The sequence below is a fragment of the Leiobunum rupestre genome, chromosome 3, assembly GCF_980474605.1.
Source record: "Leiobunum rupestre chromosome 3, qqLeiRupe1.1.hap1, whole genome shotgun sequence".
Classification (NCBI taxonomy): Eukaryota; Metazoa; Arthropoda; class Arachnida; order Opiliones; family Sclerosomatidae; genus Leiobunum; species Leiobunum rupestre.
In genome coordinates this window covers 59,321,298-59,342,741 of record NC_143386.1, presented here as the reverse complement: position 1 = coordinate 59,342,741, position 21,444 = coordinate 59,321,298, and positions in this window count along the sequence as shown.

Genomic DNA, 21,444 nt, shown 5'->3' with positions numbered 1-21,444 from the left:
AATTCCGGAAACGCCGGGAATAAAATATTGATGCTTCGACCACGTCTCATGAGAGATAACTTGAAATTAACGTGAGAGCTCTCATGAGAGGTGGTCAGTGCATCACTAATAGCGCTTCCAACGGTCAACTGATCTGCTCATTCAGGTTAAATTTCCCCGTTAACTGTTATCCGAACAGTTATCTGACTAATATTTTTAGCATTATATCCTATGGAAACCAAATTAAAAATTATAATTTTGATGAAGTTATTTTTTAGCACTTCATCCTAACCTTGTTTTAAAATCAGATAATCAGATATCGATCTGATTTTTTTCTTATCCTCAGATTAGATATCGCAACTGATATCTGGGAGTCGGTTGGAAGCACTAATCACTAAAAACGAAGCCGTCAAACAATTCCCGAAACGCCGGGAATAAAATGTTGATGCTTCGACCACCTCTCATGAGAGATAACTTGAAATTAACGTGAGAGCTCTCATGAGAGGTGGTCAATGCATCACTAAAAACGAAGCCTACCAACAATTCCCGAAACGCCGGGAATAAAATGTTCATGCTTCGACCACTTCTCATGAGAGATAACTTTAAATTAACGTGAAAGCTCTCATGAGAGGTGGTCAGTGCATCACTATAAACGAAGCCTACCAACAATTTCCGAAACGCCGGGAATAAAATATTGATGCTTCGACCACGTCTCATGAGAGATAACTTGAAATTAACGTGAGAGCTCTCATGAGAGGTGGTCAGTGCATCACTAAAAACGAAGCCGTCAAACAATTCCCGAAACGCCGGGAATAAAATGTTGATGCTTCGACCACCTCTCATGAGAGATAACTTTAAATTAACATGAGAGCTCTCATGAGAGGTGGTCAGTGCATCACTAAAAACGAAGCCGTCCAACAATTCCGGAAACGCCGGGAATAAAATATTGATGCTTCGACCACGTCTCATGAGAGATAACTTGAAATTAACGTGAGAGCTCTCATGAGAGGTGGTCAGTGCATCACTAAAAACGAAGCCGTCCAACAATTCCGGAAACGCCGGGAATAAAATGTTGATGATTCGACCACCTCTCATGAGAGATAACTTGAAATTAACATGAGAGCTCTCATGAGAGGTGGTCAATGCATCACTAAAAACGAAGCCTACCAACAATTCCCGAAACGCCGGGAATAAAATGTTCATGCTTCGACCACCTCTCATGAGAGATAACTTGAAATTAACGTGAGAGCTCTCATGAGAGGTGGTCAATGCATCACTAAAAACGAAGCCGTCAAACAATTCCCGAAACGCCGGGAATAAAATGTTCATGCTTCGACCACTTCTCATGAGAGATAACTTGAAATTAACATGAGAGCTCTCATGAGAGGTGGTCAGTGCATCACTATAAACGAGGCCGTCAATCAATTCCCGAAACGCCGGGAATAAAATGTTGATGCTTCGACCACCTCTCATGAGAGATAACTTGAAAATTACTTGATAGCTCTCATGAGAGGTGGTCAGTGCATCACTAAAAACGAAGCCGTCCAACAATTCCGGAAACGCCGGGAATAAAATATTGATGCTTCGACCACGTCTCATGAGAGATAACTTGAAATTAACGTGAGAGCTCTCATGATAGGTGGTCAGTGCATCACTAAAAACGAAGCCATCAAACAATTCCCGAAACGCCGGGAATAAAATGTTCATGCTTCGACCACTTCTCATGAGAGATAACTTTAAATTAACGTGAGAGCTCTCATGAGAGGTGGTCAGTGCATCACTATAAACGAAGCCGTCAAACAATTCCCGAAACGCCGGGAATAAAATGTTGATGCTTCGAGCACCTCTCATGAGAGATAACTTTAAATTAACATGAGAGCTCTCATGAGAGGTGGTCAGTGCATCACTAAAAACGAAGCCGTCCAACAATTCCGGAAACGCCGGGAATAAAATATTGATGCTTCGACCACGTCTCATGAGAGATAACTTGAAATTAACGTGAGAGCTCTCATGAGAGGTGGTCAGTGCATCACTAAAAACGAAGCCGTCCAACAATTCCGGAAACGCCGGGAATAAAATGTTGATGCTTCGACCACTTCTCATGAGAGATAACTTTAAATTAACGTGAGAGCTCTCATGAGAGGTGGTCAGTGCATCACTATAAACGAAGCCGTCCAACAATTCCCGAAACGCCGGGAATAAAATGTTGATGCTTCGACCACCTCTCATGAGAGATAACTTGAAAATTACTTGATAGCTCTCATGAGAGGTGGTCAGTGCATCACTAAAAACGAAGCCGTCCAACAATTCCGGAAACGCCGGGAATAAAATATTGATGCTTCGACCATGTCTCATGAGAGATAACTTGAAATTAACGTGAGAGCTCTCATGAGAGGTGGTCAGTGCATCACTAAAAACGAAGCCGTCAAACAATTCCCGAAACGCCGGGAATAAAATGTTGATGCTTCGACCACTTCTCATGAGAGATAACTTTAAATTAACGTGAGAGCTCTCATGAGAGGTGGTCAGTGCATCACTATAAACGAAGCCGTCCAACAATTCCCGAAACGCCGGGAATAAAATGTTCATGCTTCGACCACTTCTTATGAGAGATAACTTTAAATTAACGTGAGAGCTCTCATGAGAGGTGGTCAGTGCGTCACTATAAACGAAGCCGTCCAACAATTCCCGAAACGCCGGGAATAAAATGTTGATGCTTCGACCACTTCTCATGAGAGATAACTTTAAATTAACGTGAGAGCTCTCATGAGAGGTGGTCAGTGCATCACTATAAACGAAGCCGTCCAACAATTCCCGAAACGCCGGGAATAAAATGTTCATGCTTCGACCACTTCTCATGAGAGATAACTTTAAATTAACGTGAGAGCTCTCATGAGAGGTGGTCAGTGCATCACTTTAAACGAAGCCGTCCAACAATTCCCGAAACGCCGGGAATAAAATGTTCATGATTCGACCACTTCTCATGAGAGATAACTTTCAATTAACGTGAGAGCTCTCATGAGAGGTGGTCAGTGCATCACTATAAACGAAGCCGTCAATCAATTCCCGAAACGCCGGGAATAAAATGTTGATGCTTCGACCACCTCTCATGAGAGATAACTTTAAAATTACTTGATAGCTCTCATGAGAGGTGGTCAGTGCATCTTTAAAAAACGAAGCCGTCCAACAATTCCGGAAACGCCGGGAATAAAATATTGATGCTTCGACCACGTCTCATGAGAGATAACTTGAAATTAACGTGAGAGCTCTCATGAGAGGTGGTCAATGCATCACTAAAAACGAAGCCTACCAACAATTCCCGAAACGCCGGGAATAAAATGTTCATGCTTCGACCACTTCTCGTGAGAGATAACTTTAAATTAACGTGAGAGCTCTCATGAGAGGTGGTCAGTGCATCACTATAAACGAAGCCGTCAATCAATTCCCGAAACGCCGGGAATAAAATGTTGATGCTTCGACCACCTCTCATGAGAGATAACTTGAAAATTACTTGATAGCTCTCATGAGAGGTGGTCAGTGCATCACTAAAAACGAAGCCGTCCAACAATTCCAGAAACGCCAAAAATAAAATATTGATGCTTCGACCACGTCTCATGAGAGATAACTTGAAATTAACGTGAGAGCTCTCATGAGAGGTGGTCAGTGCATCACTAATAGCGCTTCCAACGGTCAACTGATCTGCTCATTCAGGTTAAATTTCCCCGTTAACTGTTATCCGAACAGTTATCTGACTAATATTTTTAGCATTATATCCTATGGAAACCAAATTAAAAATTATAATTTTGATGAAGTTATTTTTTAGCACTTCATCCTAACCTTGTTTTAAAATCAGATAATCAGATATCGATCTGATTTTTTTCTTATCCTCAGATCAGATATCGCAACTGATATCTGGGAGTCGGTTGGAAGCACTAATCACTAAAAACGAAGCCGTCACACAATTCCCGAAACGCCGGTAATAAAATGTTGATGCTTCGACCACCTCTCATGAGAGATAACTTGAAATTAACGTGAGAGCTCTCATGAGAGGTGGTCAATGCATCACTAAAAACGAAGCCTACCAACAATTCCCGAAACGCCGGGAATAAAATGTTGATGCTTCGACCACCTCTCATGAGAGATAACTTTAAATTAACATGAGAGCTCTCATGAGAGGTGGTCAGTGCATCACTAAAAACGAAGCCGTCCAACAATTCCGGAAACGCCGGGAATAAAATATTGATGCTTCGACCACGTCTCATGAGAGATAACTTGAAATTAACGTGAGAGCTCTCATGAGAGGTGGTCAGTGCATCACTAAAAACGAAGCCGTCCAACAATTCCGGAAACGCCGGGAATAAAATATTGATGCTTCGACCACCTCTCATGAGAGATAACTTGAAATTAACATGAGATCTCTCATGAGAGGTGGTCAGTGCATCACTAAAAACGAAGCCGTCAAACAATTCCCAAAACGCCGGGAATAAAATGTTCATGCTTCGACCACTTCTCATGAGAGATAACTTTAAATTAACGTGAGAGCTCTCATGAGAGGTGGTCAGTGCATCACTATAAACGAAGCCGTCCAACAATTCCCGAAACGCCGGGAATAAAATGTTCATGATTCGACCACTTCTCATGAGAGATAACTTTAAATTAACGTGAGAGCTCTCATGAGAGGTGGTCAGTGCATCACTATAAACGAAGCCGTCAATCAATTCCCGAAACGCCGGGAATAAAATGTTGATGCTTCGACCACCTCTCATGAGAGATAACTTGAAAATTACTTGATAGCTCTCATGAGAGGTGGTCAGTGAATCTTTAAAAAACGAAGCCGTCCAACAATTCCGGAAACGCCGGGAATAAAATATTATTGCTTCGACCACGTCTCATGAGAGATAACTTTAAATTAACGTGAGAGCTCTCATGAGAGGTGGTCAGTGCATCACTAATAGCGCTTCCAACGGTCAACTGATCTGCTCATTCAGGTTAAATTTCCCCGTTAACTGTTATCCGAACAGTTATCTGACTAATATTTTTAGCATTATATCCTATGGAAACCAAATTAAAAATTATAATTTTGATGGAGTTATTTTTTAGCACTTCATCCTAACCTTGTTTTAAAATCAGATAATCAGATATCGATCTGATTTTTTTCTTATCCTCAGATCAGATATCGCAACTGATATCTGGGAGTCGGTTGGAAGCACTAATCACTAAAAACGAAGCCGTCAAACAATTCCCGAAACGCCGGGAATAAAATGTTGATGCTTCGACCACCTCTCATGAGAGATAACTTGAAATTAACGTGAGAGCTCTCATGAGAGGTGGTCAATGCATCACTAAAAACGAAGCCTACCAACAATTCCCGAAACGCCGGGAATAAAATGTTCATGCTTCGACCACTTCTCAAGAGAGATAACTTTAAATTAACGTGAAAGCTCTCATGAGAGGTGGTCAGTGCATCACTATAAACGAAGCCTACCAACAATTTCCGAAACGCCGGGAATAAAATATTGATGCTTCGACCACGTCTCATGAGAGATAACTTGAAATTAACGTGAGAGCTCTCATGAGAGGTGGTCAGTGCATCACTAAAAACGAAGCCGTCAAACAATTCCCGAAACGCCGGGAATAAAATGTTGATGCTTCGACCACCTCTCATGAGAGATAACTTGAAAATTACTTGATAGCTCTCATGAGAGGTGGTCAGTGCATCACTAAAAACGAAGCCGTCCAACAATTCCGGAAACGCCGGGAATAAAATATTGATGCTTCGACCACGTCTCATGAGAGATAACTTGAAATTAACGTTAGAGCTCTCATGAGAGGTGGTCAGTGCATCACTAAAAACGAAGCCGTCCAACAATTCCGGAAACGCCGGGAATAAAATATTGATGCTTCGACCACGTCTCATGAGAGATAACTTGAAATTAACGTGAGAGCTCTCATGAGAGGTGGTCAGTGCATCACTAATAGCGCTTCCAACGGTCAACTGATCTGCTCATTCAGGTTAAATTTCCCCGTTAACTGTTATCCGAACAGTTATCTGACTAATATTTTTAGCATTATATCCTATGGAAACCAAATTAAAAATTATAATTTTGATGAAGTTATTTTTTAGCACTTCATCCTAACCTTGTTTTAAAATCAGATAATCAGATATCGATCTGATTTTTTTCTTATCCTCAGATCAGATATCGCAACTGATATCTGGGAGTCGGTTGGAAGCACTAATCACTAAAAACGAAGCCGTCAAACAATTCCCGAAACGCCGGGAATAAAATGTTGATGCTTCGACCACCTCTCATGAGAGATAACTTGAAATTAACGTGAGAGCTCTCATGAGAGGTGGTCAATGCATCACTAAAAACGAAGCCTACCAACAATTCCCGAAACGCCGGGAATAAAATGTTCATGCTTCGACCACTTCTCATGAGAGATAACTTTAAATTAACGTGAAAGCTCTCATGAGAGGTGGTCAGTGCATCACTATAAACGAAGCCTACCAACAATTTCCGAAACGCCGGGAATAAAATATTGATGCTTCGACCACGTCTCATGAGAGATAACTTGAAATTAACGTGAGAGCTCTCATGAGAGGTTGTCAGTGCATCACTAAAAACGAAGCCGTCAAACAATTCCCGAAACGCCGGGAATAAAATGTTGATGCTTCGACCACCTCTCATGAGAGATAACTTTAAATTAACATGAGAGCTCTCATGAGAGGTGGTCAGTGCATCACTAAAAACGAAGCCGTCCAACAATTCCGGAAACGCCGGGAATAAAATATTGATGCTTCGACCACGTCTCATGAGAGATAACTTGAAATTAACGTGAGAGCTCTCATGAGAGGTGGTCAGTGCATCACTAAAAACGAAGCCGTCCAACAATTCCGGAAACGCCGGGAATAAAATGTTGATGATTCGACCACCTCTCATGAGAGATAACTTGAAATTAACATAAGAGCTCTCATGAGAGGTGGTCAATGCATCACTAAAAACGAAGCCTACCAACAATTCCCGAAACGCCGGGAATAAAATGTTCATGCTTCGACCACCTCTCATGAGAGATAACTTGAAATTAACGTGAGAGCTCTCATGAGAGGTGGTCAATGCATCACTAAAAACGAAGCCGTCAAACAATTCCCGAAACGCCGGGAATAAAATGTTGATGCTTCGACCACCTCTCATGAGAGGTAACTTGAAATTAACATGAGAGCTCTCATGAGAGGTGGTCAATGCATCACTAAAAACGAAGCCTACCAACAATTCCCGAAACGCCGGGAATAAAATGTTCATGCTTCGACCACTTCTCATGAGAGATAACTTGAAATTAACATGAGAGCTCTCATGAGAGGTGGTCAGTGCATCACTATAAACGAGGCCGTCAATCAATTCCCGAAACGCCGGGAATAAAATGTTGATGCTTCGACCACCTCTCATGAGAGATAACTTGAAAATTACTTGATAGCTCTCATGAGAGGTGGTCAGTGCATCACTAAAAACGAAGCCGTCCAACAATTCCGGAAACGCCGGGAATAAAATATTGATGCTTCGACCACGTCTCATGAGAGATAACTTGAAATTAACGTGAGAGCTCTCATGATAGGTGGTCAGTGCATCACTAAAAACGAAGCCATCAAACAATTCCCGAAACGCCGGGAATAAAATGTTCATGCTTCGACCACTTCTCATGAGAGATAACTTTAAATTAACGTGAGAGCTCTCATGAGAGGTGGTCAGTGCATCACTATAAACGAAGCCGTCAATCAATTCCCGAAACGCCGGGAATAAAATGTTGATGCTTCGACCACCTCTCATGAGAGATAACTTGAAAATTACTTGATAGCTCTCATGAGAGGTGGTCAGTGCATCACTAAAAACGAAGCCGTCCAACAATTCCGGAAACGCCGGGAATAAAATATTGATGCTTCGACCACGTCTCATGAGAGATAACTTGAAATTAACGTGAGAGCTCTCATGAGAGGTGGTCAGTGCATCACTAAAAACGAAGCCGTCCAACAATTCCGGAAACGCCGGGAATAAAATATTGATGCTTCGACCACGTCTCATGAGAGATAACTTGAAATTAACGTGAGAGCTCTCATGAGAGGTGGTCAGTGCATCACTAATAGCGCTTCCAACGGTCAACTGATCTGCTCATTCAGGTTAAATTTCCCCGTTAACTGTTATCCGAACAGTTATCTGACTAATATTTTTAGCATTATATCCTATGGAAACCAAATTAAAAATTATAATTTTGATGAAGTTATTTTTTAGCACTTCATCCTAACCTTGTTTTAAAATCAGATAATCAGATATCGATCTGATTTTTTTCTTATGCTCAGATCAGATATCGCAACTGATATCTGGGAGTCGGTTGGAAGCACTAATCACTAAAAACGAAGCCGTCAAACAATTCCCGAAACGCCGGGAATAAAATGTTGATGCTTCGACCACCTCTCATGAGAGATAACTTGAAATTAACGTGAGAGCTCTCATGAGAGGTGGTCAATGCATCACTAAAAACGAAGCCTACCAACAATTCCCGAAACGCCGGGAATTAAATGTTCATGCTTCGACCACTTCTCATGAGAGATAACTTTAAATTAACGTGAAAGCTCTCATGAGAGGTGGTCAGTGCATCACTATAAACGAAGCCTACCAACAATTTCCGAAACGCCGGGAATAAAATATTGATGCTTCGACCACGTCTCATGAGAGATAACTTGAAATTAACGTGAGAGCTCTCATGAGAGGTGGTCAGTGCATCACTAAAAACGAAGCCGTCAAACAATTCCCGAAACGCCGGGAATAAAATGTTGATGCTTCGACCACCTCTCATGAGAGATAACTTGAAAATTACTTGATAGCTCTCATGAGAGGTGGTCAGTGCATCACTAAAAACGAAGCCGTCCAACAATTCCGGAAACGCCGGGAATAAAATATTGATGCTTCGACCACGTCTCATGAGAGATAACTTGAAATTAACGTGAGAGCTCTCATGAGAGGTGGTCAGTGCATCACTAAAAACGAAGCCGTCCAACAATTCCGGAAACGCCGGGAATAAAATATTGATGCTTCGACCACGTCTCATGAGAGATAACTTGAAATTAACGTGAGAGCTCTCATGAGAGGTGGTCAGTGCATCACTAATAGCGCTTCCAACGGTCAACTGATCTGCTCATCCAGGTTAAATTTCCCCGTTAACTGTTATCCGAACAGTTATCTGACTAATATTTTTAGCATTATATCCTATGGAAACCAAATTAAAAATTATAATTTTGATGAAGTTATTTTTTAGCACTTCATCCTAACCTTGTTTTAAAATCAGATAATCAGATATCGATCTGATTTTTTTCTTATCCTCAGATCAGATATCGCAACTGATATCTGGGAGTCGGTTGGAAGCACTAATCACTAAAATTGAAGCCGTCAAACAATTCCCGAAACGCCGGGAATAAAATGTTGATGCTTCGACCACCTCTCATGAGAGATAACTTGAAATTAACGTGAGAGCTCTCATGAGAGGTGGTCAATGCATCACTAAAAACGAAGCCTACCAACAATTCCCGAAACGCCGGGAATAAAATGTTCATGCTTCGACCACTTCTCATGAGAGATAACTTTAAATTAACGTGAAAGCTCTCATGAGAGGTGGTCAGTGCATCACTATAAACGAAGCCTACCAACAATTTCCGAAACGCCGGGAATAAAATATTGATGCTTCGACCACGTCTCATGAGAGATAACTTGAAATTAACGTGAGAGCTCTCATGAGAGGTGGTCAGTGCATCACTAAAAACGAAGCCGTCAAACAATTCCCGAAACGCCGGGAATAAAATGTTGATGCTTCGACCACCTCTCATGAGAGATAACTTTAAATTAACATGAGAGCTCTCATGAGAGGTGGTCAGTGCATCACTAAAAACGAAGCCGTCCAACAATTCCGGAAACGCCGGGAATAAAATATTGATGCTTCGACCACCTCTCATGAGAGATAACTTGAAATTAACGTGAGAGCTCTCATGAGAGGTGGTCAATGCATCACTAAAAACGAAGCCGTCAAACAATTCCCGAAACGCCGGGAATAAAATGTTGATGCTTCGACCACCTCTCATGAGAGGTAACTTGAAATTAACATGAGAGCTCTCATGAGAGGTGGTCAATGCATCACTAAAAACGAAGCCTTCCAACAATTCCCGAAACGCCGGGAATAAAATGTTCATGCTTCGACCACTTCTCATGAGAGATAACTTGAAATTAACATGAGAGCTCTCATGAGAGGTGGTCAGTGCATCACTATAAACGAGGCCGTCAATCAATTCCCGAAACGCCGGGAATAAAATGTTGATGCTTCGACCACCTCTCATGAGAGATAACTTGAAAATTACTTGATAGCTCTCATGAGAGGTGGTCAGTGCATCACTAAAAACGAAGCCGTCCAACAATTCCGGAAACGCCGGGAATAAAATATTGATGCTTCGACCACGTCTCATGAGAGATAACTTGAAATTAACGTGAGAGCTCTCATGAGAGGTGGTCAATGCATCACTAAAAACGAAGCCTACCAACAATTCCCGAAACGCCGGGAATAAAATGTTCATGCTTCGACCACTTCTCAAGAGAGATAACTTTAAATTAACGTGAAAGCTCTCATGAGAGGTGGTCAGTGCATCACTATAAACGAAGCCTACCAACAATTTCCGAAACGCCGGGAATAAAATATTGATGCTTCGACCACGTCTCATGAGAGATAACTTGAAATTAACGTGAGAGCTCTCATGAGAGGTGGTCAGTGCATCACTAAAAACGAAGCCGTCAAACAATTCCCGAAACGCCGGGAATAAAATGTTGATGCTTCGACCACCTCTCATGAGAGATAACTTGAAAATTACTTGATAGCTCTCATGAGAGGTGGTCAGTGCATCACTAAAAACGAAGCCGTCCAACAATTCCGGAAACGCCGGGAATAAAATATTGATGCTTCGACCACGTCTCATGAGAGATAACTTGAAATTAACGTTAGAGCTCTCATGAGAGGTGGTCAGTGCATCACTAAAAACGAAGCCGTCCAACAATTCCGGAAACGCCGGGAATAAAATATTGATGCTTCGACCACGTCTCATGAGAGATAACTTGAAATTAACGTGAGAGCTCTCATGAGAGGTGGTCAGTGCATCACTAATAGCGCTTCCAACGGTCAACTGATCTGCTCATTCAGGTTAAATTTCCCCGTTAACTGTTATCCGAACAGTTATCTGACTAATATTTTTAGCATTATATCCTATGGAAACCAAATTAAAAATTATAATTTTGATGAAGTTATTTTTTAGCACTTCATCCTAACCTTGTTTTAAAATCAGATAATCAGATATCGATCTGATTTTTTTCTTATCCTCAGATCAGATATCGCAACTGATATCTGGGAGTCGGTTGGAAGCACTAATCACTAAAAACGAAGCCGTCAAACAATTCCCGAAACGCCGGGAATAAAATGTTGATGCTTCGACCACCTCTCATGAGAGATAACTTGAAATTAACGTGAGAGCTCTCATGAGAGGTGGTCAATGCATCACTAAAAACGAAGCCTACCAACAATTCCCGAAACGCCGGGAATAAAATGTTCATGCTTCGACCACTTCTCATGAGAGATAACTTTAAATTAACGTGAAAGCTCTCATGAGAGGTGGTCAGTGCATCACTATAAACGAAGCCTACCAACAATTTCCGAAACGCCGGGAATAAAATATTGATGCTTCGACCACGTCTCATGAGAGATAACTTGAAATTAACGTGAGAGCTCTCATGAGAGGTTGTCAGTGCATCACTAAAAACGAAGCCGTCAAACAATTCCCGAAACGCCGGGAATAAAATGTTGATGCTTCGACCACCTCTCATGAGAGATAACTTTAAATTAACATGAGAGCTCTCATGAGAGGTGGTCAGTGCATCACTAAAAACGAAGCCGTCCAACAATTCCGGAAACGCCGGGAATAAAATATTGATGCTTCGACCACGTCTCATGAGAGATAACTTGAAATTAACGTGAGAGCTCTCATGAGAGGTGGTCAGTGCATCACTAAAAACGAAGCCGTCCAACAATTCCGGAAACGCCGGGAATAAAATGTTGATGATTCGACCACCTCTCATGAGAGATAACTTGAAATTAACATAAGAGCTCTCATGAGAGGTGGTCAATGCATCACTAAAAACGAAGCCTACCAACAATTCCCGAAACGCCGGGAATAAAATGTTCATGCTTCGACCACCTCTCATGAGAGATAACTTGAAATTAACGTGAGAGCTCTCATGAGAGGTGGTCAATGCATCACTAAAAACGAAGCCGTCAAACAATTCCCGAAACGCCGGGAATAAAATGTTGATGCTTCGACCACCTCTCATGAGAGGTAACTTGAAATTAACATGAGAGCTCTCATGAGAGGTGGTCAATGCATCACTAAAAACGAAGCCTACCAACAATTCCCGAAACGCCGGGAATAAAATGTTCATGCTTCGACCACTTCTCATGAGAGATAACTTGAAATTAACATGAGAGCTCTCATGAGAGGTGGTCAGTGCATCACTATAAACGAGGCCGTCAATCAATTCCCGAAACGCCGGGAATAAAATGTTGATGCTTCGACCACCTCTCATGAGAGATAACTTGAAAATTACTTGATAGCTCTCATGAGAGGTGGTCAGTGCATCACTAAAAACGAAGCCGTCCAACAATTCCGGAAACGCCGGGAATAAAATATTGATGCTTCGACCACGTCTCATGAGAGATAACTTGAAATTAACGTGAGAGCTCTCATGATAGGTGGTCAGTGCATCACTAAAAACGAAGCCATCAAACAATTCCCGAAACGCCGGGAATAAAATGTTCATGCTTCGACCACTTCTCATGAGAGATAACTTTAAATTAACGTGAGAGCTCTCATGAGAGGTGGTCAGTGCATCACTATAAACGAAGCCGTCAATCAATTCCCGAAACGCCGGGAATAAAATGTTGATGCTTCGACCACCTCTCATGAGAGATAACTTGAAAATTACTTGATAGCTCTCATGAGAGGTGGTCAGTGCATCACTAAAAACGAAGCCGTCCAACAATTCCGGAAACGCCGGGAATAAAATATTGATGCTTCGACCACGTCTCATGAGAGATAACTTGAAATTAACGTGAGAGCTCTCATGAGAGGTGGTCAGTGCATCACTAAAAACGAAGCCGTCCAACAATTCCGGAAACGCCGGGAATAAAATATTGATGCTTCGACCACGTCTCATGAGAGATAACTTGAAATTAACGTGAGAGCTCTCATGAGAGGTGGTCAGTGCATCACTAATAGCGCTTCCAACGGTCAACTGATCTGCTCATTCAGGTTAAATTTCCCCGTTAACTGTTATCCGAACAGTTATCTGACTAATATTTTTAGCATTATATCCTATGGAAACCAAATTAAAAATTATAATTTTGATGAAGTTATTTTTTAGCACTTCATCCTAACCTTGTTTTAAAATCAGATAATCAGATATCGATCTGATTTTTTTCTTATGCTCAGATCAGATATCGCAACTGATATCTGGGAGTCGGTTGGAAGCACTAATCACTAAAAACGAAGCCGTCAAACAATTCCCGAAACGCCGGGAATAAAATGTTGATGCTTCGACCACCTCTCATGAGAGATAACTTGAAATTAACGTGAGAGCTCTCATGAGAGGTGGTCAATGCATCACTAAAAACGAAGCCTACCAACAATTCCCGAAACGCCGGGAATTAAATGTTCATGCTTCGACCACTTCTCATGAGAGATAACTTTAAATTAACGTGAAAGCTCTCATGAGAGGTGGTCAGTGCATCACTATAAACGAAGCCTACCAACAATTTCCGAAACGCCGGGAATAAAATATTGATGCTTCGACCACGTCTCATGAGAGATAACTTGAAATTAACGTGAGAGCTCTCATGAGAGGTGGTCAGTGCATCACTAAAAACGAAGCCGTCAAACAATTCCCGAAACGCCGGGAATAAAATGTTGATGCTTCGACCACCTCTCATGAGAGATAACTTGAAAATTACTTGATAGCTCTCATGAGAGGTGGTCAGTGCATCACTAAAAACGAAGCCGTCCAACAATTCCGGAAACGCCGGGAATAAAATATTGATGCTTCGACCACGTCTCATGAGAGATAACTTGAAATTAACGTGAGAGCTCTCATGAGAGGTGGTCAGTGCATCACTAAAAACGAAGCCGTCCAACAATTCCGGAAACGCCGGGAATAAAATATTGATGCTTCGACCACGTCTCATGAGAGATAACTTGAAATTAACGTGAGAGCTCTCATGAGAGGTGGTCAGTGCATCACTAATAGCGCTTCCAACGGTCAACTGATCTGCTCATCCAGGTTAAATTTCCCCGTTAACTGTTATCCGAACAGTTATCTGACTAATATTTTTAGCATTATATCCTATGGAAACCAAATTAAAAATTATAATTTTGATGAAGTTATTTTTTAGCACTTCATCCTAACCTTGTTTTAAAATCAGATAATCAGATATCGATCTGATTTTTTTCTTATCCTCAGATCAGATATCGCAACTGATATCTGGGAGTCGGTTGGAAGCACTAATCACTAAAATTGAAGCCGTCAAACAATTCCCGAAACGCCGGGAATAAAATGTTGATGCTTCGACCACCTCTCATGAGAGATAACTTGAAATTAACGTGAGAGCTCTCATGAGAGGTGGTCAATGCATCACTAAAAACGAAGCCTACCAACAATTCCCGAAACGCCGGGAATAAAATGTTCATGCTTCGACCACTTCTCATGAGAGATAACTTTAAATTAACGTGAAAGCTCTCATGAGAGGTGGTCAGTGCATCACTATAAACGAAGCCTACCAACAATTTCCGAAACGCCGGGAATAAAATATTGATGCTTCGACCACGTCTCATGAGAGATAACTTGAAATTAACGTGAGAGCTCTCATGAGAGGTGGTCAGTGCATCACTAAAAACGAAGCCGTCAAACAATTCCCGAAACGCCGGGAATAAAATGTTGATGCTTCGACCACCTCTCATGAGAGATAACTTTAAATTAACATGAGAGCTCTCATGAGAGGTGGTCAGTGCATCACTAAAAACGAAGCCGTCCAACAATTCCGGAAACGCCGGGAATAAAATATTGATGCTTCGACCACCTCTCATGAGAGATAACTTGAAATTAACGTGAGAGCTCTCATGAGAGGTGGTCAATGCATCACTAAAAACGAAGCCGTCAAACAATTCCCGAAACGCCGGGAATAAAATGTTGATGCTTCGACCACCTCTCATGAGAGGTAACTTGAAATTAACATGAGAGCTCTCATGAGAGGTGGTCAATGCATCACTAAAAACGAAGCCTTCCAACAATTCCCGAAACGCCGGGAATAAAATGTTCATGCTTCGACCACTTCTCATGAGAGATAACTTGAAATTAACATGAGAGCTCTCATGAGAGGTGGTCAGTGCATCACTATAAACGAGGCCGTCAATCAATTCCCGAAACGCCGGGAATAAAATGTTGATGCTTCGACCACCTCTCATGAGAGATAACTTGAAAATTACTTGATAGCTCTCATGAGAGGTGGTCAGTGCATCACTAAAAACGAAGCCGTCCAACAATTCCGGAAACGCCGGGAATAAAATATTGATGCTTCGACCACGTCTCATGAGAGATAACTTGAAATTAACGTGAGAGCTCTCATGATAGGTGGTCAGTGCATCACTAAAAACGAAGCCATCAAACAATTCCCGAAACGCCGGGAATAAAATGTTCATGCTTCGACCACTTCTCATGAGAGATAACTTTAAATTAACGTGAGAGCTCTCATGAGAGGTGGTCAGTGCATCACTATAAACGAAGCCGTCAATCAATTCCCGAAACGCCGGGAATAAAATGTTGATGCTTCGACCACCTCTCATGAGAGATAACTTGAAAATTACTTGATAGCTCTCATGAGAGGTGGTCAGTGCATCACTAAAAACGAAGCCGTCCAACAATTCCGGAAACGCCGGGAATAAAATATTGATGCTTCGACCACGTCTCATGAGAGATAACTTGAAATTAACGTGAGAGCTCTCATGAGAGGTGGTCAGTGCATCACTAAAAACGAAGCCGTCCAACAATTCCGGAAACGCCGGGAATAAAATATTGATGCTTCGACCACGTCTCATGAGAGATAACTTGAAATTAACGTGAGAGCTCTCATGATAGGTGGTCAGTGCATCACTAAAAACGAAGCCATCAAACAATTCCCGAAACGCCGGGAATAAAATGTTCATGCTTCGACCACTTCTCATGAGAGATAACTTTAAATTAACGTGAGAGCTCTCATGAGAGGTGGTCAGTGCATCACTAAAAACGAAGCCGTCCAACAATTCCGGAAACGCCGGGAATAAAATATTGATGCTTCGACCACGTCTCATGAGAGATAACTTGAAATTAACGTGAGAGCTCTCATGAGAGGTGGTCAGTGCATCACTAAAAACGAAGCCGTCCAACAATTCCGGAAACGCCGGGAATAAAATATTGATGCTTCGACCACTTCTCATGAGAGATAACTTTAAATTAACGTGAGAGCTCTCATGAGAGGTGGTCAGTGCATCACTATAAACGAAGCCGTCAATCAATTCCCGAAACGCCGGGAATAAAATGTTGATGCTTCGACCACCTCTCATGAGAGATAACTTGAAAATTACTTGATAGCTCTCATGAGAGGTGGTCAGTGCATCACTAAAAACGAAGCCGTCCAACAATTCCGGAAACGCCGGGAATAAAATATTGATGCTTCGACCACGTCTCATGAGAGATAACTTGAAATTAACGTGAGAGCTCTCATGAGAGGTGGTCAGTGCATCACTAAAAACGAAGCCGTCCAACAATTCCGGAAACGCCGGGAATAAAATATTGATGCTTCGACCACGTCTCATGAGAGATAACTTGAAATTAACGTGAGAGCTCTCATGATAGGTGGTCAGTGCATCACTAAAAACGAAGCCATCAAACAATTCCCGAAACGCCGGGAATAAAATGTTCATGCTTCGACCACTTCTCATGAGAGATAACTTTAAATTAACGTGAGAGCTCTCATGAGAGGTGGTCAGTGCATCACTATAAACGAAGCCGTCAATCAATTCCCGAAACGCCGGGAATAAAATGTTGATGCTTCGACCACCTCTCATGAGAGATAACTTGAAAATTACTTGATAGCTCTCATGAGAGGTGGTCAGTGCATCACTAAAAACGAAGCCGTCCAACAATTCCGGAAACGCCGGGAATAAAATATTGATGCTTCGACCACGTCTCATGAGAGATAACTTGAAATTAACGTGAGAGCTCTCATGAGAGGTGGTCAGTGCATCACTAAAAACGAAGCCGTCCAACAATTCCGGAAACGCCGGGAATAAAATATTGATGCTTCGACCACGTCTCATGAGAGATAACTTGAAATTAACGTGAGAGCTCTCATGAGAGGTGGTCAGTGCATCACTAAAAACGAAGCCGTCAAACAATTCCCGAAACGCCGGGAATAAAATGTTGATGCTTCGACCACCTCTCATGAGAGATAACTTTAAATTAACATGAGAGCTCTCATGAGAGGTGGTCAGTGCATCACTAAAAACGAAGCCGTCCAACAATTCCGGAAACGCCGGGAATAAAATATTGATGCTTCGACCACCTCTCATGAGAGATAACTTGAAATTAACGTGAGAGCTCTCATGAGAGGTGGTCAATGCATCACTAAAAACGAAGCCGTCAAACAATTCCCGAAACGCCGGGAATAAAATGTTGATGCTTCGACCACCTCTCATGAGAGGTAACTTGAAATTAACATGAGAGCTCTCATGAGAGGTGGTCAATGCATCACTAAAAACGAAGCCTTCCAACAATTCCCGAAACGCCGGGAATAAAATGTTCATGCTTCGACCACTTCTCATGAGAGATAACTTGAAATTAACATGAGAGCTCTCATGAGAGGTGGTCAGTGCATCACTATAAACGAGGCCGTCAATCAATTCCCGAAACGCCGGGAATAAAATGTTGATGCTTCGACCACCTCTCATGAGAGATAACTTGAAAATTACTTGATAGCTCTCATGAGAGGTGGTCAGTGCATCACTAAAAACGAAGCCGTCCAACAATTCCGGAAACGCCGGGAATAAAATATTGATGCTTCGACCACGTCTCATGAGAGATAACTTGAAATTAACGTGAGAGCTCTCATGATAGGTGGTCAGTGCATCACTAAAAACGAAGCCTACCAACAATTCCCGAAACGCCGGGAATAAAATGTTCATGCTTCGACCACTTCTCATGAGAGATAACTTTAAATTAACGTGAAAGCTCTCATGAGAGGTGGTCAGTGCATCACTATAAACGAAGCCTACCAACAATTTCCGAAACGCCGGGAATAAAATATTGATGCTTCGACCACGTCTCATGAGAGATAACTTGAAATTAACGTGAGAGCTCTCATGAGAGGTGGTCAGTGCATCACTAAAAACGAAGCCGTCAAACAATTCCCGAAACGCCGGGAATAAAATGTTGATGCTTCGACCACCTCTCATGAGAGATAACTTTAAATTAACATGAGAGCTCTCATGAGAGGTGGTCAGTGCATCACTAAAAACGAAGCCGTCCAACAATTCCGGAAACGCCGGGAATAAAATATTGATGCTTCGACCACCTCTCATGAGAGATAACTTGAAATTAACGTGAGAGCTCTCATGAGAGGTGGTCAATGCATCACTAAAAACGAAGCCGTCAAACAATTCCCGAAACGCCGGGAATAAAATGTTGATGCTTCGACCACCTCTCATGAGAGGTAACTTGAAATTAACATGAGAGCTCTCATGAGAGGTGGTCAATGCATCACTAAAAACGAAGCCTTCCAACAATTCCCGAAACGCCGGGAATAAAATGTTCATGCTTCGACCACTTCTCATGAGAGATAACTTGAAATTAACATGAGAGCTCTCATGAGAGGTGGTCAGTGCATCACTATAAACGAGGCCGTCAATCAATTCCCGAAACGCCGGGAATAAAATGTTGATGCTTCGACCACCTCTCATGAGAGATAACTTGAAAATTACTTGATAGCTCTCATGAGAGGTGGTCAGTGCATCACTAAAAACGAAGCCGTCCAACAATTCCGGAAACGCCGGGAATAAAATATTGATGCTTCGACCACGTCTCATGAGAGATAACTTGAAATTAACGTGAGAGCTCTCATGATAGGTGGTCAGTGCATCACTAAAAACGAAGCCATCAAACAATTCCCGAAACGCCGGGAATAAAATGTTCATGCTTCGACCACTTCTCATGAGAGATAACTTTAAATTAACGTGAGAGCTCTCATGAGAGGTGGTCAGTGCATCACTATAAACGAAGCCGTCAATCAATTCCCGAAACGCCGGGAATAAAATGTTGATGCTTCGACCACCTCTCATGAGAGATAACTTGAAAATTACTTGATAGCTCTCATGAGAGGTGGTCAGTGCATCACTAAAAACGAAGCCGTCCAACAATTCCGGAAACGCCGGGAATAAAATATTGATGCTTCGACCACGTCTCATGAGAGATAACTTGAAATTAACGTGAGAGCTCTCATGAGAGGTGGTCAGTGCATCACTAAAAACGAAGCCGTCCAACAATTCCGGAAACGCCGGGAATAAAATATTGATGCTTCGACCACGTCTCATGAGAGATAACTTGAAATTAACGTGAGAGCTCTCATGAGAGGTGGTCAGTGCATCACTAATAGCGCTTCCAACGGTCAACTGATCTGCTCATTCAGGTTAAATTTCCCCGTTAACTGTTATCCGAACAGTTATCTGACTAATATTTTTAGCATTATATCCTATGGAAACCAAATTAAAAATTATAATTTTGATGAAGTTATTTTTTAGCACTTCATCCTAACCTTGTTTTAAAATCAGATAATCAGATATCGATCTGATTTTTTTCTTATCCTCAGATCAGATATCGCAACTGATATCTGGGAGTCGGTTGGAAGCACTAATCACTAAAAACGAAGCCGTCAAACAATTCCCGAAACGCCGGGAATAAAATGTTGATGCTTCGACCACCTCTCATGAGAGATAACTTGAAATTAACGTGAGAGCTCTCATGAGAGGTGGTCAATGCATCACTAAAAACGAAGCCTACCAACAATTCCCGAAACGCCGGGAATAAAATGTTCATGCTTCGACCACTTCTCATGAGAGATAACTTTAAATTAACGTGAAAGCTCTCATGAGAGGTGGTCAGTGCATCACTATAAACGAAGCCTACCAACAATTTCCGAAACGCCGGGAATAAAATATTGATGCTTCGACCACGTCTCATGAGAGATAACTTGAAATTAACGTGAGAGCTCTCATGAGAGGTGGTCAGTGCATCACTAAAAACGAAGCCGTCAAACAATTCCCGAAACGCCGGGAATAAAATGTTGATGCTTCGACCACCTCTCATGAGAGATAACTTGAAAATTACTTGATAGCTCTCATGAGAGGTGGTCAGTGCATCACTAAAAACGAAGCCGTCCAACAATTCCGGAAACGCCGGGAATAAAATATTGATGCTTCGACCACGTCTCATGAGAGATAACTTGAAATTAACGTGAGAGCTCTCATGAGAGGTGGTCAGTGCATCACTAAAAACGAAGCCGTCCAACAATTCCGGAAACGCCGGGAATAAAATATTGATGCTTCGACCACGTCTCATGAGAGATAACTTGAAATTAACGTGAGAGCTCTCATGAGAGGTGGTCAGTGCATCACTAATAGCGCTTCCAACGGTCAACTGATCTGCTCATTCAGGTTAAATTTCCCCGTTAACTGTTATCCGAACAGTTATCTGACTAATATTTTTAGCATTATATCCTATGGAAACCAAATTAAAAATTATAATTTTGATGAAGTTATTTTTTAGCACTTCATCCTAACCTTGTTTTAAAATCAGATAATCAGATATCGATCTGATTTTTTTCTTATCCTCAGATCAGATATCGCAACTGATATCTGGGAGTCGGTTGGAAGCACTAATCACTAAAAACGAAGCCGTCAAACAATTCCCGAAACGCCGGGAATAAAATGTTGATGCTTCGACCACCTCTCATGAGAGATAACTTGAAATTAACGTGAGAGCTCTCATGAGAGGTGGTCAATGCATCACTAAAAACGAAGCCTACCAACAATTCCCGAAACGCCGGGAATAAAATGTTCATGCTTCGACCACTTCTCATGAGAGATAACTTTAAATTAACGTGAAAGCTCTCATGAGAGGTGGTCAGTGCATCACTATAAACGAAGCCTACCAACAATTTCCGAAACGCCGGGAATAAAATATTGATGCTTCGACCACGTCTCATGAGAGATAACTTGAAATTAACGTGAGAGCTCTCATGAGAGGTGGTCAG